Source organism: Bos grunniens, chromosome 26, assembly GCF_055505025.1.
Source record: "Bos grunniens cultivar Pamir isolate PY7600 chromosome 26, Bosgru_T2T1.0, whole genome shotgun sequence".
Classification (NCBI taxonomy): domain Eukaryota; kingdom Metazoa; phylum Chordata; class Mammalia; order Artiodactyla; family Bovidae; genus Bos; species Bos grunniens.
In genome coordinates, this window is record NC_141190.1 from 11548424 (window position 1) to 11568897 (window position 20474).

Genomic DNA, 20474 nt, shown 5'->3' on the forward strand with positions numbered 1-20474 from the left:
ATTTTTGATCCAGTGACCAGTCCCTTTATCATTGGAACACCCTACCTATTGAGCAAAATATTTTTGACAGTATCTTGTTTATAAACATTTATTCTTTACCCAGGTCCTTTAACTTTTTCTAAGGTTTGTGAGTATTTCTTAATGAAGTTAATACACTGTTGCCTGGTGAGCCTTGTAACTAAAAGTGACAAACAGCTGGCCAGTATGGAGGGCAGGGTTGTGTCGATGAAACAAAATTAAGTTTCAGATCCATGTGGAATGAACCTTACCCCTGGGCTCACTGGTATCACACTCAGAACCTAACAGTCACTAGGTCCAATTGCAAAATAGAGAATGAAGACATGGGGAAATGTCTGCAGTTTAAAAGTCAAGAAACCACAATACTTAAATCATTTTATGCCGAAAATACCACAATGGTCATCTACACTGCCAAAGCCACTGGTTAACTGCTCGAGTTTACCTTCTCATTCTGCACCTCAATACACATACAGCAGGAGCCCTGCAGTTTCTGTATAGGGTGTAGGGTTTTGAAAAGTGGGAGAACTTCCTTGGGTGGTTTCCACACCCAGTGCTCCGGCTCCCCCAGGTTACCCTACACCCCACCCACCCACATATACATTCATGCTCCGACTCTTTTGACAGTTATGCACAACTTATGTGGGGAAATAGCAATTTAAAATATAAAAAGGAAACAGCACTGACCAATGTGTACTGGATTAATTCGAGGACAGAAGAGGGACCTGACCTAGCACAGCTACTTCTTAGGACTTAATCTTTATCGCCTCTTTATAAATACGTCCAGTGAGTAATTACTTCACACACACAGACACACTCACACACAACGTGACTTAAATTGAGTTTCTATGCTGATAACTTCCAATTTATTATATATTTCTCGCCCAGAATATCTAACTGTTCATTTGGCTCTCTATACCCACAAGCATGAAGGATATAAAGTTAATACGACCCAAGTCTTCCCCGTGCTTTTTCAACACAGATGCACAGTCACACGGGGCTTCCCAGGTGGCTGGCTCAGTGGTAAAGAATCCGCTTGCCAACGCAGGAGCTGCAGGAGACTTAGGTTCGATCTCTGGGTCGGAAAGGTTCCTTAGAGGAGGAAATGGCAATCCACTCCAGTATTCTTGTCTGGAAAATTCCATGGGCAAAGGAGTCTGGCGGGCTACAATCTATGGGGTCTCAAAGAGCCTAACATGATTGAGCAACTGAGCATCATGCATGCCTGCACAGAAGCATCTAGAGAACAATTAGGAGCTACCAGAACTACATAAACCAAATTTGGCAGGGAAAGAAAAGCAGAAACTTAGAAACATGTGGCCTAGGGATTTACAAACTTGTTTTTGCCAAAAAAAATCCTTTGTTCAAATAAAACCTTCCTTGCACACCCACAATGTGAAATCAAGAATAGCCCACCTGGTCAGGTTGCAGAACAGACCACTGAAAGGAACTCTAAATGAACACTGGACTCTTGGACACACTCTACTGTCTGTCCCCATGCCCTGGAATGGCCCCTGAGGCTCCTTGAAACTCCCAGAAATCTGAAAACCTAGTTCAAAAAACTACTGGTCAAGATCCATGACAATGCTATTTTTAACACAAAAATGAACAGTTGAAGCACAATTTGGGAAAGCTAATTGGTAACTGTGGGTCAGAGTTTCTATGAGTATTAATAGATACATACTACAATACAGAAAATAAATAACCAAAAAGGACCTACAGTATAGCACAGGGAACTATACTCAATATTTTATAATAACCTATAAGGGAAAGGAATTTAAAAAAGAATGTGTATTTTTATACATATGTGTGTGTGTGTATGTGTGTATATATATATATATATATCAAACAGAATCACTTTGCTGGTTCAGCAACACAACACAGTAAATCAACTATACTTCAATTTTTAAAAAATTAAATAAATAATTAAATAAAAGAACAAATGTCATTAAATCTAAAGTCGATTCTAAGTAGTGAGCCAGATCGGTCTTTTACAGGTCCTACATCAACCACTTCACCACATTTTCTCAAAGACAGTAAATTGCAATGACAAGGAAAAAACTAACATTAGTCATATTTTGTCTAAGTCACACAAGGCCAGGTTTAAGCTGCTTCTTTCTTACATAAAGTCCTATATTTTCAAAATCAATTTGGTACAATTAAATGCAAAGTATCCAGAGGCAAATCTGAGCATTAGGATGAACAACTCGATCAACTTAAAGAAACACATAAAAACGAGAACATATCTGTAAGTCATTACAGAGGAAACACATTGTTGGAGAGGAAAACCCCTACTTGCTGTCCTCAAGAAATAGACCTTTATGACATTACAGTTACCAAAACATGACATAAGTAAAGCTGCCGACTGGTTGGTTGACTGTCATGATATCAGTTTGGTTGCTTTGGCTCTTTTGACACTGTAAGCTCAGTGAATCTCACAGAGGGGAAAAATCAGGGGAAATTCACTCAACCATTAGGAAAGCTTCTCATATACTGAGTGGACCCTGTATAGAGAAATTACCAAACAAAAAAAAAAAAAAAAAAGAGGAGGAAAAAATGATCACATTTAATTTTGTCTTCAGATATGATAAAACGAGCCTCTAACAACCATTTGTTTCAATAACATTTATTTTGAAAAAGCATAAAATGATTAAGTATTATGTAGATTGGTGGTTCTCAATCCTGGCTGCACATGAGATTCACCTGAGCTTTAAAAATCCGTGATATCCTGGATCTATCCTAGTTCTACTGAGTCAGAATTTCTGAGGCTGGCCCTTGGCACCAGTGTTTTCTTTTCCTTCCTCAGGTGATTGTAATGTGTCACCAGGCTTCAGAGCCATCAATATAGTCTTGAATTGACTGATCAACTCAGTTGTCAAACATCAATCTGAACAAATCATTCTGTTGTGATAGCAGTGATGCCTGTGCGTTGGGGTCCCCCTGTTCATGATAAGTTAATAATGATGGGAAAGGGTGCTTGGGGCTTCCCTGGTGGCTCAGACAGTAAAGAATCTGCCTGCAATGCAGGAGACCTGGGTTTGATCCCTAGGTCAGAAAGATCTTTGGAGAAAGAAATAGCAACCCACTCCAGTATTCTTGCTTGGAAAGTCCCATGGACAGAGGAGTCTGGCAGGCTACAGTCCATGGGGTCGCAAAGAGTCAGATATGCCTGAGTGACTAACACACACATGCAAGGTTGTCTGGTCAACTCATATCTGACTAAAAAGGCTCTCTTTTCCTTTAAAGCAGATCTAACCTTGCCGAGTGTGGGTTTGGGGATTTAGGGGGTGGTTCTTTTGCTGGCTTCTTCATGAGCTGTGAATGTCATTGTTTTGATATAGGTTCAGCTTCCCTAGGGCTCAGACTGTAAATAATCTGCCTTCAATGCAAGAGATCGGAGTTCAGCCCTGAGCTGGGAAGGTCCTCTGGAGGAGGGAATGGCTACCCATCCCAGTATTTTTGCCTGGAGAATTCCAGGGACAGAGGAGCCTGGCAGGCTACAGTCCATGGAGTCGCAGAGAGTCAGACACAATTGAGTGACTAACACTCACTAACACTTAGAGAACTGAAATTGCTATTTCAATAAATACAACTGGTTTTGGTAGATAAATACGAGTCCACTTCTATGGAAGATATTTCATCAAATAAAAAAAGAATTATAAAATAAGCAATTATGGCCTTAATCTATAAGATGTTAAACCACAAGATGTGAAATGTGCTCAAAATATTTTGAAAAATTATAAAGTCTACAAGTGTTTACTGATGGGTAGAGTTAAGATTTTATGTTGCTACTTTGTTTACATGTATATCCAGGAAGCCATAAGACAGTTTGGGGAAAAACAGGTTGTGATTTCTATGGTGATTTAGTAGATTGAAAATTAGGTTCCGGCCTCCTCTGCAAGCATAAGGGACTAATATGACATCCATAAGAGAACCTCATAAACATGGAATTTCCCTCTAGAGCCAAAGAGATGAATTATTTTCAAGATACACAGGGGTACCCTAAGAATTTGGAACATTATAAGAGCTCATAATTGAAGCAATCAGAAGTCAGTAAAAGCAGGGAGTCAAAAAGTTGATACATCATGTTTCAAACATATTTCAATTTCAGTCACATAAATAAAGGGGAAATCATTCACTAATTGTTGCATGTCCCCTGATGATTTCAGTTCTGTGTTGCCTTTCTTGGTTACACCATGGCCAGATTTCTTCCTTCCATGTCTTAAATGCATTTGTACCTTAAAAGGCACTTGTGAAAAAACCTGAGGGTAAAAATCCCTCTAGTTTTTTTTTTTTACTAAAGTTTTCTAATCTTTTATAAAAGCAAACTATTCCATACCTGCGGAGCAGCAGTTTGCTGATTTTTAAAAAATTTAGCCTCCTAAAGTATATTTAAAAAAAAGTATATAATTCAGATGTTGTAAAACCAACACCACTAATTCCAGAATCCAGCCATCACCCCAAAAATAAATCTTGTACCTATTACCATTCACTCTCAATTCCTGCTACCCTATACCCTGGCAACCACAAATGTACATTTCGTCTCTGTATATTTACCTACTGTGGATATCTCATACAAGTGGAATCACAATTTGTGGTCTTTTGTATCTGCCTTCTTTCACTCATCATAATGTGTTCATGGTTCATTGAGGTGGTAGCCATTTATATTGTTTTTTAATATGGCTTATTTTTACAAATCTCTGTGGCAATCAAGTTTTCACAGAAATAGCATTCCTTTTTGGCACTCCCATTATATCAGTTTATTTAATATTTAATTAAATCACAAAATTACAGTAGCAAGTATTATTAAAATAAACAAGACTGTGACCAAACACCACTGTAGGCGTGAACCTGAGCTGATAAAAGCAAAGTACACCAGTTTATTATGATGGCAGTTATTTGCCACAGTGGCCTCTGCGTTCTGAGCAACAACGGGTTCCTTTTTCAGAGGGAAAGGAGAGCAACAGTTAACACCATCAGATGCATTAGTGTTGATGGGTACTCCATTACCTAGGATGAAGCGGTGTGTATGTAGAGGTGTAGAGGTGATCTGTGTCTATTAGACAACACAACATAACTTCAACTATCCCAAAAGGAAGTCTTCCACACGTCTAAGTCTTCAGAAGAAGCAAAGATGGGCTCCCATTGAGATAGGTATACCCTGCTCCCTCAATAAAAACTTTACCATCCTACTTATCTTTTAAGGATCAGCTCAAACATGTCCTCCTCCTAAGCCTCGACTCCTCATAGTGCCTACCTGCTGTCTCGCCTTCCTTTTAATTTCTAAAACAGTTATCTATCTCTTATGGTCGTTATAACCGGTATTCTGTTGCTAGTTGTTTTATTCTCTAAGTTGTGTCTGATTCTTTTGTGACTCCATGGGCTGTAGCCCACCAGGCTCCTCTGTGCATGGGATTTCCCAGGCAAGAATACTGGAGTAGGTTGCCATGCATTCCTCCAGGGAATCTTCCTGACCCAGGGATCAAACCTGAGTCTCCTACACTGGCAGAGGATTCTTTACCACCAAGACATCAGGGAAGCCATATAGCTAGTTACACAATATCTTTTCTTACATATGAGACCATAGACTGCTTCAGAGGCAAGTAGTATGTTTTTATATCCCCTACAGCCACTGGCACAGGAAACAAGGGATGCAGGACATAATCTTTGAACAAATCTGTAATAAGAAGTTCAATAAATATTTGTAAAGTAAATAATGAATACATTGATTAAATAATTAATTAAAGGTGTGTAACTTCTTACCTGGCTACAGAGCAACACATCTCTTTCTTCAATGTACGTGGGGTGGTGGGGGGTAGGTAAGAATCTGACGGGGGCATAGTGGTAGGCAAAGGAGAAAATCAACTGCCCCTGGGTACCTAGCAGCTGTCAGGCGTCATGACTCTCCTCCAAGTGTTTAACAGAGATCACTTTCAAACAGGACATTGTTAGATAATGACACTTTCTGATGCCCTTTGATGCAGAACAAATTAAAAACAGAGACAAAAATCTTTGTACTCAAAACTGCCCAATGTCTTCAAGTGTGGATTTAGTTTCTCTAAATTAAATTATCATACAACTTGAATGGGTTTTTAGAAATCGTACAAAAAGGGACTCAGAAGAACATCGTTTCCAAATTGGCGATATTTAAAAGCAAAGCCATTGGTTAGGTAAGGAATGCATAAACAACCCCCAAAGCTGTATTGAGTACTTTTTTTTGGCTATATATGCCCGAAAAACTGCCAACTTCATTTTGATAAGCCTTTGTTAAAAACAACAAACATGCCTGAGCTTGCAAACCATGCCATTCTGAAGAAAAAGCAATTGAGAAGATGAGGAAATGCTTAAAACGGCAACGTCTGATTAAAAAGAAAAACCTCTGTGGTAACAGGTTTAGCAATAAGTCACAACACTGTGCTGCCTATTAACATGGAGGGGAGCAGGCAACAACGCAAACAGAGAAAATCAAAGCACAACACTTACCTTCATAAATAAATAAGAAGCTACATCTTAAAACTAATACAATTATAGTTCACAACACTGACATCAGGGCACCAACATCATTGAGAAAACGAATCCTCTCATGCTTCATTAAGTTTAATGTCACCACAGTGATGTCCTTGCACTAAAGGAAGTGTCATTTCAGGGACTCTGAATGAACACACATAAAGTAACCAAGTGTGGGAATTTCCAGTCATGCAGAGTTCACGTACATCAGTTCATAAAAGTCAAAGTAACTTTACCTGAATTTGTTTCTGTATTTATTTTCACACTGATTATAAAATCAGCAGAATTATGGGATTGGAAGGTAGATAATTTGGAATATTTGTGTTCATTTCCCTATGGTAAAGAATCTGCCTGCCAATGCAGGAGAAGTGAGTTCGATACCTGGGTTGGGAAGATTCCCTGGAAAAGGAAATGGCAACCCACTCCAGTATTCTTGCCTGGAGATATCTGCCTGTTTTAGTCAAAACTGAAATTCTCTTCCATCTGCCAAACAATCCTGGAAAAATTCTAATAAATAAATTGTAACCTAAGGTTCATAAGACCAAAGTTCTTTGTTTTATTCACTGATATACCTTGAGTGACCATAACATCACTGGGCACATAGTAGGCACTCAATAAATACCTATTAAAGTAAACTGAAAAACATAAAAAATGTGTAATGTAACGTGGAAATGCTAAATGTGTGTGTTCAGTCCCTAAGTCGTGTTGACTTTTTCAGACTCCAAGGACTGTAGCCCACCAGGCTCCTCTAGCCATGAGATTTCCCAGCTAAGAATCCTGGAGTGGGTTGCCATTTCCTCTGCCAGTATCCTCCCAATCCAGGAATCAACCCAAGTCTCCTGCACTGGCAGGCAGATTCTTTACCACTAAGCCATCTGGGGAGCCCCAAATGCTAAATAAGTCTCTTTAAAAATTCCTTTCTCTGAGCACTGTTATAGGTCATCATGTTAATCACAACACACAAACTGTCCTCATATAAGCCACTTTTCCCAAGCCAGCTCCAAAGTCACAAATCACACTCTGAATTCTAACCAATGATCAGCACAGGAAGGTAAGAACCCAAAGAGACTCCAAAGACAGATGAGGATACATTTTATCCATCTGTAGTTTTGATTACTTTTCTTCTCCTGGTGGTTTACCTGTAATGTACCTGCATATTCATCTTCATATTATTATTTAAATACATGCATTTAAGATGTATTATTTAAAATTAAGGGTTTGTATTTTTTAAAATTATCCTAAAAGGCGGTTTGATAGACCTCTCAACTATTTCAGAATCCCACCAGTTTAAAAACAAAAAGATGAAAAAAAAAAAAAAAGATGGACAAAAAATAATAACAGGAAAATGACATGATCAGATGACTCTAATCATTAATTTTGTTCTAAATGCCTGAAAGTAATATGGTTTGAAAACTGAACTGAGTTGGAAGGAGAGGGCCTGGATTCTGGTACTGCCTCAGTCACCAATGAACTTAACCAATCCTTGGCAACAGGAATCTGAGCTTCCCAGGCTGTCTGGTGAAGAGTCTGACCAGACGATCTCTAAAAACCTGAACAATTTCCAAGATCCTGTGATTATAAGTGACCAAATCCAGTCATTTAATAACTACTTCTGGGAGGGTCAGACACCATTTGCCTAGTTTGACATGAGGTTTATGGCGAGGCAGTTGATTTTAAAAGCTAGTGATCTCCAAACACCTGATGAGTGTTTCTAAATATGGAGGGTCTGAAGACTCTGCTTCTGGGTTAAGCTGACTGCAGCCACCAGAGTGCCCAACTCTCAGCAAAGAAAAGGTAAGTTAAACTAATTAGAGTCCCTCCAGAATGGAAGGATTGAACCAGTGCCCTAGTAGGTCCCAACTGACTTATTACAAAAAAAAAAAAAAATTTACCAAGAGATTCAGAATGAATGCTGAGTGGTGAAAGCCAAAGGCTAACCAAATAGCCTCAGGACTTACTGGAACCCTGCTCTCAAATTTTGCTTCAAGCACTTTTCCCTGAGTCTGCACTACTGGTATCACTGATTTTGAGGACAAGAAGCAACTAAGAAATTAAGCCAATGGAAATTAAGTAAACATTATCACCTGAGGGAAGGGAAGATCCGAAATAAATAAGATACGTTAGGTACAGAATCCAGAAGGAACCTTGCGCGATCTCTCCTGCACGAGAAGTTGGCATTTGGAAATCACAGGAGGTGAGGATCAAAGCCGCTCCCTGTCCAGCCACCTGTCCAGAACCTGCCCGAGCACCGGCCCAGCACCGCCGGGGCAGGTGGGCATGTGTCTTTCCCCAACACAACGGGCGCTCCGAGGGACCAAGCTATGGTGGCGGGCTCCCGGTGCGTCGCCGGGCAGCCAAGGGAGCGCCCTCTGCCACCTCCACCCAGCCCAGCCCTAGAGCCTGCCGCCCGGCCGCGAAGGATGCCCGGGTCACCTGAGCCACCGCGTCCTGAGAGCGGACAGAGGGTGTGCCAGTGGGCTCCCGGGCCGGTACGCTGGGGATCCTGGTGCCAGAGCGATCGGCGGGAGACTGCGCCCCGGCAGCCCGGTGGGCCAGCCTCCAGCCCTCCGCAGCCCGCCCAGTTAGTGCAGATCCCCCTCTCCTCCCGGCCGCTCCTCTGGCTCACCTCGCGTGGACCGCTGCAGCCCGGGCGGTGGCGTGCGGACATGCCCCCGGGGTGCACCCACCGTGCCGCGTCCCCGCGCGGTGGCCCCTTCCCGGGCCCCAGGCGCCGTGGTCCGCGCTCCCGAGGGGCGGGGAGCGGACGGGGTGGGGGCGCCGGCGGGGCTGGGGCGGGGGCCCCACGGGCAGCGCGGGAGGCGGAGAGCGTGGCAGGGAAAATCCCCGCGCCCAGCCTCCGAAATGCACCCGGGAGTTCAACGCCCCCAGCTCCGCCGTGGACTCTGGCCGGCGGGTGAATGGGATTTATCCAGGGATCCGCTCTACCGGCCGCGGCTTGGCGAGGGGTGAGGGGCCGCCTCGCGGTTATGTAATGGACCTGCCCGCTGTGACCCGAGCCACCTCGCTCCGGACTGCCCGACCCTCCCCGGGAACGGCGGTGCCTTGCTCCTGACCTAGTAGGCAGGCAGAGGAGGCTCGGTATTCTCAAAAAGAACTTTCCCCTGCAGGGTCAAAGAGCAAGCTCTGCTTCAGGAATCCAAGGACTCCCAGAGGTGAACGCGGCAGGGATCTCTGCCCGTGCAGCCCGTCCATTTCACAGCACAGAAAACTGAGGCTCCGACGTGTTTAAAGCGCTGTTTCTTCGAGTTGGAGGACCTAGATTCAACTCTCTCGAAAAGCCATGACCGTAGGCAAGTTACTTAAATCTCAGAGCTCAGTATCTCCACCTGTAAAACGAGGATAATAGTGTCCACTTCCTGTGCTTGATGAGAGGACAAAATGAATGAGGCGCAGGAGCCCGGTATGTAACACACCCCAGTAAAAAATTACTGCTGTTGCTCGTGCTAAGGTTCGCCCCCTCCGCCAACGTCGCTGTAAAGTCGGCTGTCCCACGGACCTAAAGAGCTGCCCCAGGGACCTTCCTGTAAAGTCCACTTTTTGTCAGGAGCGAAGTCTCTGAACTGAGGAGGTCCGATTCCAACTTCTTGGGGTCTACATGCTTGCTACTCCATAGCATCAGTGTCATCTGGGACCTTGCTAGAAATGCAGAATTGCAGGCCCAACCCCAGAGCCACTTGTAACAAGAATCCCTAGGTGATTTAGTCGGTGGTACTTCAGAGTTTCACAATGAATCCGACTTTTTGGAAAATTTGAGAAGGGGACTAGAAAGTTGTGATGCAGTGGCCACACAATACCTTAGGGTATTTTTAAAAATAGACCGCCAAAGTCCTTCCTCTTTTACATCTGGCTGTTTTGTTTCTTCCCCTCTCCTCAGTTTCCTGTTCTTTATAAATCTGGATGAGCTCTTGTCACTTGTAAAATAAAGATCTAAGTTATCTGGAAGTAAAGGCTAGTGAAGATACCTTTAAGGCACACTATAGAGGAACTTCCTTGGTGACCCAGTGGTTAAGACTCCCCTTCCAATACTGGGAGTAGGAGTTCCATTCCACAGGCCCGCAAAACTAGCAAACAAAAAATGCAGCAGAATTTGCAAACAGAACTTGTAAAAGAATTCATTAGCATTGCGTATGGACTTAAAATGTTGAGGTTGCGGGGAGCCCTGAGCTTTCAACTGTGAAGGTCTTTTGGTTAAAGGCTGGAGTACTTTTTGGTTCAGAAAAATACTTTTTTTAGTTAAACATTGCTTTGGGAGGCTGAGAAGCCCCATTTTCCACTTCAATAATGTAGGGTAACCAGTTGTTTTTAAAAGTTTTGAAGAAGAGGAAGAAACCTCACAGGCTTTTCTCCATCTACATCATTTGTCATAGAGGCCCTAGAAAAGCCAAGGACAGTTCTTTTATTTATGTCATGAAGTGTTGGTTGGTTGTGTTTGCTTGTTCAGGTTTAGCTCGGCTGATCCTATCTCCGACAGAATGATTTTCATCTTTTGAGAGGTGAGTCTTGGTGGATTATTGATGATGGTGCTGATAGAGAAGGTCACTCCCATCTGCCTCCCCCTTCAGGGTCCCCCCCACCCAGCTCCCATGCAAGGATGGTTCCAAGGGGTGGGTGGTGTGGAGGTGGAGTTGGAGAAGATGGAAAGAGGAAAGGAATCTCTTTTCCGTGAGGCCAGAGGAACTGGGAAGGAGGGGGACAGACCCCTCTCCTTGCCTTGGAATCTAATGAGGAAAGAAGGGGGAAAATGCAGCATTTCTCTTAAAGAGTGCTATCCAATAGAATTTTCTGTAATGGTGGAAATGTTCTGTGTCTGTGCAGTCCAAAATGGCTATGAAATGTGGCTTTGTTGTTTACTTGCTAAGTTTGAGACCCTATGGACTCCCCATGGACTCCACCAGGCTCCTCTGTCTGTGGGATGTCCCAGGCAAGAATATTGGAGTGAGTCGCCATTTTCTTCTCCAGGGGATCTTCCTGGACCAGGGATGGAACCTTTCATCTCCCACATTAGCAGGTGGCTTCTTTACCATTGAGCCATCAGGGAAGCTCTAAATGTAGTTATTTACATTTAAATTTTAATCAAAATTCAAGTTTTTTGTGTTTGTTTCTTGTTGCTAGTCCGTTGCAGCAATCACATTTCACACTCTATACCAATATGTAGCTAGTACCATACTGGACAGTATATCAGACATTTCCTTCATCACAGGAAGTTCTGTTGGACAGCAGTGCCTAGAGGCCAGGATTTTGGTGAGGAGGTGAACCCAGATATTTCACCTTTTCCAAATTCTAGTCAGACTCTCATCTGTCCTCTGGCAAGTGAGGAACTGATCATTAAACCTCAGCCATTGAGTCCTTGTGAGAGTCAAGCTGGAATAACCCATAGAATGTGTTGGTTGTCATGCCCTGCACATAGTTAAGTGTGCAAAAAGTCTTAACCAGTATTAATATTTCACAGTTTTTAAGTTTTATTAGTCAAGTAACCTTTTGCTGATGTGCTGAGCTACTCTGGTCCCTCAGTGACCATCTATAGCTGTGCTCCAGCCCCCTCCGTTAGCTTCTTCCTCCCCTTTGTGAGCTGGGCACTGCCTTTGCTGTTTTGGCCTGGAGATACAGCCTACTTGGTCAAATCCCTACCATTTGTGCCCAATAAATAACAAATGTGTGAACTAAAGTCACAGTGTACCATGGTTCAGGGGAATCGATTGTCAAATGAGATTCTCAGAAGCATGACACCTTAGGGTACATCCATTATAGAAGGAGTTGTTTGTTCCTGTTATTTGGTCAAACAAGGATGTGTGGACTCAGCAGAGAGAAACGAGAACATTGGCTCCAGATAAGTAATATCTGGGCTGTCCACGTCAAGCTGGAAGCTACCAGGAGGTTGGAGGTGGAGGCGGATGGAAACATGAAGCTTTTACCTAAATAGAATTTGAAAGTTCATTTCCATGGCTAATAAGGAATCCAAAGATAAACTGTAAACAGCATAAAAAAGATGCAAGTATTTTATGCCGTCAGGTATGCGAATGAGGGCAGTGCACAGAATGGGAAATCGTGAAATTCTCCGCAGAACACCAGGAAACAGCTTTCTGAATATCCGGCTTCTCAAATTCTTTCTCTTTGACTTCTTTGATAAGGTCACATGCTGTGGGCACCTTTCAGATTCCACTTTGTGTATTGTCTTCCCTGGTCCCTGTTCCATCACATCACTTCTTCTGAAGGTTTTAGAATTCAGCATCTGTTTCTCTGCTTTTCTTCCTTCACCCCAATCCTCACTCCTGCCTTGTCATGACAGTGACTGAACACCTGCCTGTCAGAGGCTGTGCATTCCCAGTTCTGACCTCTCTCTGAGCCCCCAGGCCTCCAGTGGATATCGTCACTTAAATCTTCCCCACCCCAACACTTCAAATGTTAATTTATCAAGAACTTGCTAGCTGGGTGACCTTGGGTAAGCTGAATAACAAAACTTCCGTTTCTTCATTTATGAAACAGCAAAATAGCACCTTCCTTCTAGGGCTATCTCGAAGGTTAAATCAGACATATATAAAAAAATGAAAAAAAAAGAGACATATGTGTGAGTACCTAGCACAGTAGCTAACGTATTGCTGTTTTTGTTGTTTTAGACCCACAATCATGTGCGACTCTTTGTGACTCCAGGGACCTTAGCCCACCAGGCTTCTCTGTCCATGGGACTTCCCAGGCAAGAATACTGGAATGGGTTGCCATTTCCTTTCTCAAGGGGTCTTCCTGTGTTGGCAGGCAGTTTTTTACCACTGAGCCACCTAGGAAGCCAGCTAATGCATAGTAAGTACTTAATCCATGTTAGCAGAATGATTCTCAGTGGCCAAGATATGGAAACAAGCTTTGTGTCTGTTGATGGATTAATGGATAAAGAAAATGTGATATATATATGTATATTATTCTCATAATAAAGAAGATCCTGCCACTTGCAACTGTATGGTTGAACCTGGAAGACAATTTGCTGTATGAGTAAGCCAGACACAGAAAGACAAATACTGTATAATCTCACTTACATGTGGAGGCTAAAAAATTTAAGTTCATATAAGCAGAGAATAGAACAGTGGTTGCCAAGGCCTGGGTGCCATGGGAAGTGGGGAGATATTGGCCAAATGGTATGAAGTTTTAGTTATAAGATGAGTGAATTCTGGGGATCTAATGTACAGCGTGGTGACTATAGTTAACAGTACTGTATTTTACAGTGAAATTTGCAAAGTGAGTGGATTGTAAATGTTTTTACCACACACAAAAAGGTAATTGTGTTCTATGTTAGTGATTTAGTTAGCTTCATTGTGGTAATCGTTTCACAATGCATAGATATATCAAATCATGCTGTACACTTTAAATATGTTTAATTTTTACTTGTCAATTATACCTCAATAAGTTGAGGGGGGCAATTAAAAATAAATGCTAGCTGAAAACACACCAAACACTCCTCCTCCCTTGACCGCATAGAGTGTAAACTGGTTGATGGCAGGAGACTTCCCTGTCTCGTTAACTATTGCCCCAACGCTAACAGAGCAGGAACGTCAATAAATCTTTTGGAATGAGTAAATGTTCGTTACGCCTCACCTTTGCGGTCACCTCTGTGATTCTTCCTCTTCTAGATTCATTCAATTAGTACTTATAACATTTACCCTGAACTGAGTCACCAACCAAGGGCAGGACCGTGACAGCCCCACATCTAACTCAGTGCTGCAACTTGCTCCCTGCCTCAGGGCTGATGTGCGGCTTGAGAGTTCCCTGACCCAGCTCGGTTGTCTTCTGAAGACACCTGAGATAAGAAAATTTACATGGAGATTGGGAACGAGAGAGAGTAGCTGCTGGTTTTTTCACTCGACTAGATGTGAGGTATGACCCAAAACACTGGTGAGAAATTCCCTGCGGTCTGACCACAGACCTTGTGACCTACCCTTTCTTGACCCATAGGATCAGCACACGGCCTACTGATGTCAATAACATTGAGCTTCATTTTCCAGTTAATTTCTTCAAAATCTTTCAAATTATTGCTCAAACTTTTATGTCATTTTCCCCCTGAAATGTACATTTTGAGTTTAGCATTTTGTATCTCTAAGTCAAATTTATATAAAATTATGTAATTTTCATAATGTTAAGAGATGTCATATACCTCCTTTCCTTATCTGAACAGTTGTTGGGAGAGTTGTGAGGAATTTATTGATATTTATTGAGTTCCTTTAATGTCCCCAACTCTGGGTATAGATTTCCTTCCATCCTCACAGGACTTATTTTCCTATTGAGGGACAGAGCTCAGAGTGGTTAAATAAATTGCTCAATATTATGCAACTAGAAAACTGTGCTGCCATATGAAGCCAGGTCTGTTTACTCTGGGGTAGACTGATTGCGAAAACAGCTGGTATTCTCCATTCCTGTTTCCATATCCTTCACAATGTGAGTTAGCACCAACCATCAAGAAGTGGGGCCTTGTTTCCCCAACCCCTTGAATCAGGGCTGGTCCAGTGACTATTTTAACCAGTGGGAAGGAAGAGTGGTGGGCCAATACTGAGTCTAGACCTTAGGGGCCATGCCCCCACTGGCTCAGTCTCTCAGTACCCTTCATTGCCGCAAGAATGAGCCTGAGCTAACCTGTTGGAAGATGAGCAAACACATGGGAACAAGCTCAGTCAGTTCAGTCACCCCAGCCAAGTCCCCAGACACCAGGAGAGCCAAGCCAAGGTTAGCAAAGCTGGCTGCTAGCCCCACAGCAGGCTCTGGGTGGACCAGTGAGCCCATCTAGACCAGCTCAGATCAGTAGAACTGCCCAGCCAACCTACACAGGCTCACACATAAAGGTTTCCTATTGTAGCTACTGTGGGTTTGTGGTGGTTTGTCACGCAGCATTATTTAACCAAGAGATAAGTAAGATAAATTCACAACATCTGCAGATCTTGTTTTTACCTTGTAATAGTATAAGAGAAAAGTTTTTGCAAACATGTCTATCAGAAGTCTTTCTTCCCCAGGGTTTATCATGCTATTATGCTCTTTTCAATAACTCGAGGGGAAAAAAAACTCTGTTGTGAGCAATATATTAGAAAAAGGAAAGTATTTGTGTTTAATGGGCCAATTTAATGAGCGACCGAATTGCAAACTGAACGACAGTGTGTGTCTCTTCATTTCTATCATCAGACAAATCCAGCATAAACAAATGAACCAGTGTTTTTGAGTGTCTAGGCTGTGCGTGGCACAATAGTATTTTAAGACAGGGTTCCTGTCATCAAGGAATTACAATCTAGTTGAAGTAGAAATGCAAATGAAAGAAGCTGAATAACAATAAAAGATTTCAAAAACACCATCACCACAACCTACCACTTCAGAAGGATAAGGTGCATGATCATTTTGGTAAAGGAAGTCAGTGTTTGCTCTAACTCAGTTGTTGCTGTTCAGTTGCTAGGTTGTGTCTGACTCTGCTAGAATTCAGAGGAGAACCTAAACGCTTGGGACAGAAACTAGATTAATGCTGACTTTACAGGTGGTTCTGGAACTCCTTGGAGCAAGTCAGCAAGCAGATAGGAAGGCCCTTGTGGTAGTGTGAAACTGCAGGTAATGATATTAGCAGTGAGAAAGTGCAAGGTGTGTTTGGCGGTGAGTAAATAAGTCTTTTTGATGAGAACAGGGAAAATCAATAGGACAAAGTGACTGATTAGATAGGGAGTGAAAGAGACAGAACAAGCACATGTGTCTCCAGCTGGGAGGACAGTGATCATTAACAGAGAGAGGGGTTAAGAGGTAGCAGTTGGTGAACAATTCAGTATACACGTGGAGCTTGGGGTGGGTGTGAAATACCCATCAGGCTGCTGGAAATGTAGGGCAGGGGCCAGGAGAAAAGGTCAAAGTTAGAGATAAGGCTTGAAAATCTTCAGTGCAAGAGAGCTGAGATGAAACCATAGCGGAAGGACAAGGCCTGGACCTTGGGGAATGCCCACAATGTCTAGTGGGGAGATAAGGGAGATGCGTAGCTGACAGCTAAGCAGGATGGAGCGAGTGCTACATGAGTCACAGGAGAGTGATAACCATTCAGGGCTACGAGAGGTGTACAGGAGCAGAACAGAAACTTTCTCTTTCAGGAGAAGAGTGAGTGAGAATAAGCAGGGCCTGCTCCCAGAGGGCTTCTGGAAGTCCTTTGAAGAGGCACATGGTTCCAGCTAGACAGCTCACCTGCTAACATCAGAAACACAGTGAAGACCGATTAGACTTTAATTGCAAAAAAAAAAAAAATCAGCCAGCTTTGTTTGGGGCTGATTTACCCTTTTTGACTCACTCTGTTGATCTTCTTAATGGATTAATTAGCAAGTTCCTGCTTCACCTTTATTCATTTTGATAAATTCAGAAAGTGCAAAGTGAACAAACTATTTGATGAGGATAAAGCCAACCCAAATAGATAAGGCATCAAAGTAAACAAAGAGTGGACACACCCCCTTTTAGTTTCTATGCTAAAATTTCTTTTACTGCTTACTGCTAAGTCACTTCAGTCGTGATCGACTCTGTGCGACCCCATAGACGACAGCCCAACCAGGCTTCCCCGTCCCTGGGATTCTCCAGGCAAGAACACTGGAGTGGGTTGCCACTTCCTCCTCCAATGCATAAAAGTGAAAAGTGAAAGTGAAGTCGCTCAGTCGTGTCCGACTCCTAGCGACCCCATGGACCGCAAGCCCACCAGGCTCCTCCGTCCATGGGATTTTCCAGGCAAGAGTAGTGGAGTGGGGTGCCAATTGCCTTCTCCAAAATTTGTGTTACATAAATTAACATGTACTAACTGGGTGCTGCTGTTTCTGGTTTTTCATCGAGACACATTTATACATCCCTATGAATTAGTCTCATGATTATAGATGATGCCATGATAGCATCATTAAGTGAAGAAAATACAATTCATTCCAACCACTGGAAGAAACACTCAAAGAGTTTCTAGCAATATAAATAATAGCCATTGGTTATATTTCAGTAGAATGTGAAGAATAGAAAAGCACAAAGTGAAAAAAAGGCCACATTGGCTTTTATACGTTTGTTGAAAGAAGCCAAAATCTGCCAGTAAACTGCTTTCCAGTTGCTTAGAGTGTTTCCAACCAATGTGAAGGCTAGTTGAAGGCAGTGTACTTGTAAGCAGACTCATCCTCGTTAACCTGGTGTATACCTGCTCCAAGTGCTATGCTCCAGAAAAACTGCATGAAGGAACGGGTACATTCATAATCTTTCCAAATGGTCCAGAGTCCTAAATTTGAGAATCATGACCCAGGTATTCTATGGAGACCCAAGGATGGTTGGAAAGAGGGAAGGCACCCCAGTGGACCCGACCTTCTTCCCTTTTCTGCCTCTTTGAGTAAAATAGTTCTCCTTTATGGTTTTATTGTATTGGGCTTCCAATTCATTCCATTCATCAAGCCAGAAATCTAAGTTTTCTTTTAGAAGTCTTAAGTAATCTTACCTCCCACATCAATCCATCTGTTGCTGTTGCTGCTAAGTCGCTTCAGTCGTGTCCAACTCTGTGTGACCCCATAGACGGCAGCCCACCAGGCTCCCCCATCCCTGGGATTCTCCAGGCAAGAACACTGGAGTGGGTTGCCATTTCCTTCTCCAATGCATGAAAGTAAAAAGTGAAAGTGAAGTCGCTCAGTCATGTCTGACTCTTAGCGACCCCATGGACTGCAGCCTACCAGGCTTCTCCATCCATGGGATTTTCCAGGCAAGAGTACTGGAGTGGGGTGCCATTGCCTTCTCTGAATCTATCTGTAAGTCCTGTCAATTATCTCATCAAAATATAGCTCAAAATCTGCCTCCCTTTTCTCCATTTGCACTGCTGACACCCTAATCCAGTCTGCCATCTTCTCTTGCTTACTCCTGCTATAGCATCCTAACCCATCTACTTGTTTCTGCCCTAAGCCTCTGCCAATCAGTCCATTCTCATGAGAACACTAAGAAACTTTTTCTCAAACTTAAATTAGGACTTCCCCGGTGGTCCAGTGGGTTTAGAATCCGCCGGCCAACGTAGAGGCCAAGGGTTCCATCCCTGGTCTGGGAAGATCCCTGCTGCTGCAGGGCAGCTAAGCCAGTGTATCACAGCCACTGAGTCCATGTGCTGCAACTTCTGAAGCCCACGTGCCTAGAGCCCACGCTGGGCAACAAGAGAAGCCACCACAGTGAGCAGCTGGCCCACTGCAACTAGACAGCAACCCCCACTTGCCACAACCTGAGAAAGCTGGCACACAGCAGTGAAGATCCAGCACAGCTCAGATTAAAAATAAAAAATAAAACTTAAATTAGATCACATTGCCTCACAGCTTAAAACTTTCCTCTGGTTCCCAAAGTACCAATCTGGGCTCCTCTGACCATGGTCCATAAGTGTGCCATGCCCCTGCCTGTCTCTGCATCCTCTTGTGCCATATTCCCCATGTCTATTATTATTATTATTATTATTTTCACATCAAGCCAAGGAAGCAGAGGCTTTTGCTTTTGTCTTTTCCTCTTGCCTGGAAAGCTCTTTATCATTTTTTGCAAAGACCTCAGCTTCAGTATCCCCTCCCCAGAGGCCTTATCAGACCATTCTAACTTAAACTCAATCTCCCTCCCCCATTATTTTCCTTCTTAGCACTTTTTCCTCCTTCATAATTTTTTTTGCAACTTTTTGTTGCTGTTTGCTTTCGTTTTGTTTGACCCTGAACTAAAAGCTCAATGAGAATAGGAACTATGCCCGTTGTGTTCACCAATGTGCCTGTAAACCTAGCCTGGTGCTTGGCGTATATTAGGAACTCAGTTATTGGATGAATTAAATGGTTAAAAGGAGTCAAAGCTTTCAAGGTGTGGAGTCCCTGAGACAGACAAATTAGGCATTTTGGATGGGGTGACAGTGTTCATAAACTTCATTCCAGAGTTGCGTTGATGACTGGTGATCTGAAATTCTCAGGCCCATGCTCTTCCAGCCTGGTAGAGCTAGACCACGTTGTCGTTGGGAAAGTTTTGTAAAGCTAAGAGGTTGTTTTGCCCTGTTGAAGAGAGATGTATTCTTGTTTATCTGTGTGTATGAATGTATCAAAGTAAGAAATAAGAGTTGCAGTACTTTGAGGGAGAATGCCAATTGATTATACAACATGCATTATTAATACTTGTTATGGTTATATTAAAACTCATACAAAGCCCATGTAATCTCATTTCCAGAGTTTAGGCTTCTGGCCAAGAACATTATGACAGTCTAGTTTGGCGTTAGCATCATCTGGAGAGGGTCTGAGGCAGGGTTATTGAATTAGATTTGGCTGCTTGCTAGCAGCACATTGCATTTCCCATCCCCGATGGAGGCGGACGTGGGAGACGAGGGGCCGGTGTCATGCTGGGAGGGTGGGAGTGGGTGAGATGATGAGAACTACCTCTCAGCTCCCTTCCAACTGCTTCTGATTCTTCCATTCCAGCTGAGCCAAGTCAGCCTAGCTAAACAGTTATGGAGGGCCTTCTGCATGCCAGGAACTGAGCTGGAATCATGACCATGGACAATGTAGACACCTGCTCTGCCTTCACAGAATCTGGAGATGGTCAACGGGAGGTGAGCACGACTTGGCAAAACCAGATGGTGACATCAGTCAGTACTCGGCTGTCCTCTTGGAATGTCAGTTTGGCACAAGAATTAGCCGTGTCGTGAACAATAAAAAAAAAAAATAATAGCACTTTCTTGAGTGGTGTAAAATATTTTAATCCCCAGTTCCATGAAATGACCATTGGACGCATTTGAAATGGCCCCGGAATTTGAAGTCTCAGCTGCCTTCTCTTGAATGTTCCTCCATCCCCTCATTTGTTGGAGCGCTTTCACCATAGCTACATGTTTATTGTATTTACTGGGTGATACTGAGCCATTTTTTTCTTAATTTAATAGTAAAATCCGTATGCACTTCTCTTATTAGATTTGTGAAATAATAGAATGTCTG

At 43.0% G+C, this 20474-nt stretch overlaps 1 protein-coding gene and 1 long non-coding RNA gene across 14 annotated transcripts in view; one reads left to right on the top strand and one right to left on the bottom strand.

Annotated features, from left to right (window-relative positions):
• SLC16A12 (solute carrier family 16 member 12) overlaps positions 1-9439 on the bottom strand; it is a 99783-nt gene extending 90344 nt beyond the window's left edge. For 4 of the 7 annotated variants that reach the window (XM_086378475.1, XM_086378472.1, XM_086378477.1 and 1 more), the window contains exon 1: positions 9149-9438. The gene's annotated coding sequence lies outside the window, so the exon portion shown is untranslated. Of the gene's footprint in view, positions 1-8955 lie in introns of all 7 variants that reach the window. The other 3 variants (XM_086378479.1, XM_086378476.1, XM_086378478.1) reach the window with 3 other exon arrangements.
• Positions 7486-20216, top strand: LOC147344016 (uncharacterized). 7 transcript variants are annotated; one of them, XR_015155585.1, is made up of 5 exons: positions 8440-8716; positions 9651-9943; positions 13158-13338; positions 14271-14403; positions 19965-20216. It is a non-coding gene; the product is annotated as an uncharacterized LOC147344016 (long non-coding RNA). The 7 variants fall into 7 exon arrangements; XR_015155583.1 differs by lacking the exons at positions 8440-8716; positions 14271-14403 and adding an exon at positions 7486-7573; XR_015155581.1 differs by lacking the exons at positions 8440-8716; positions 14271-14403 and adding an exon at positions 8048-8316.
• Positions 20217-20474: the final 258 nt, after the last annotated feature.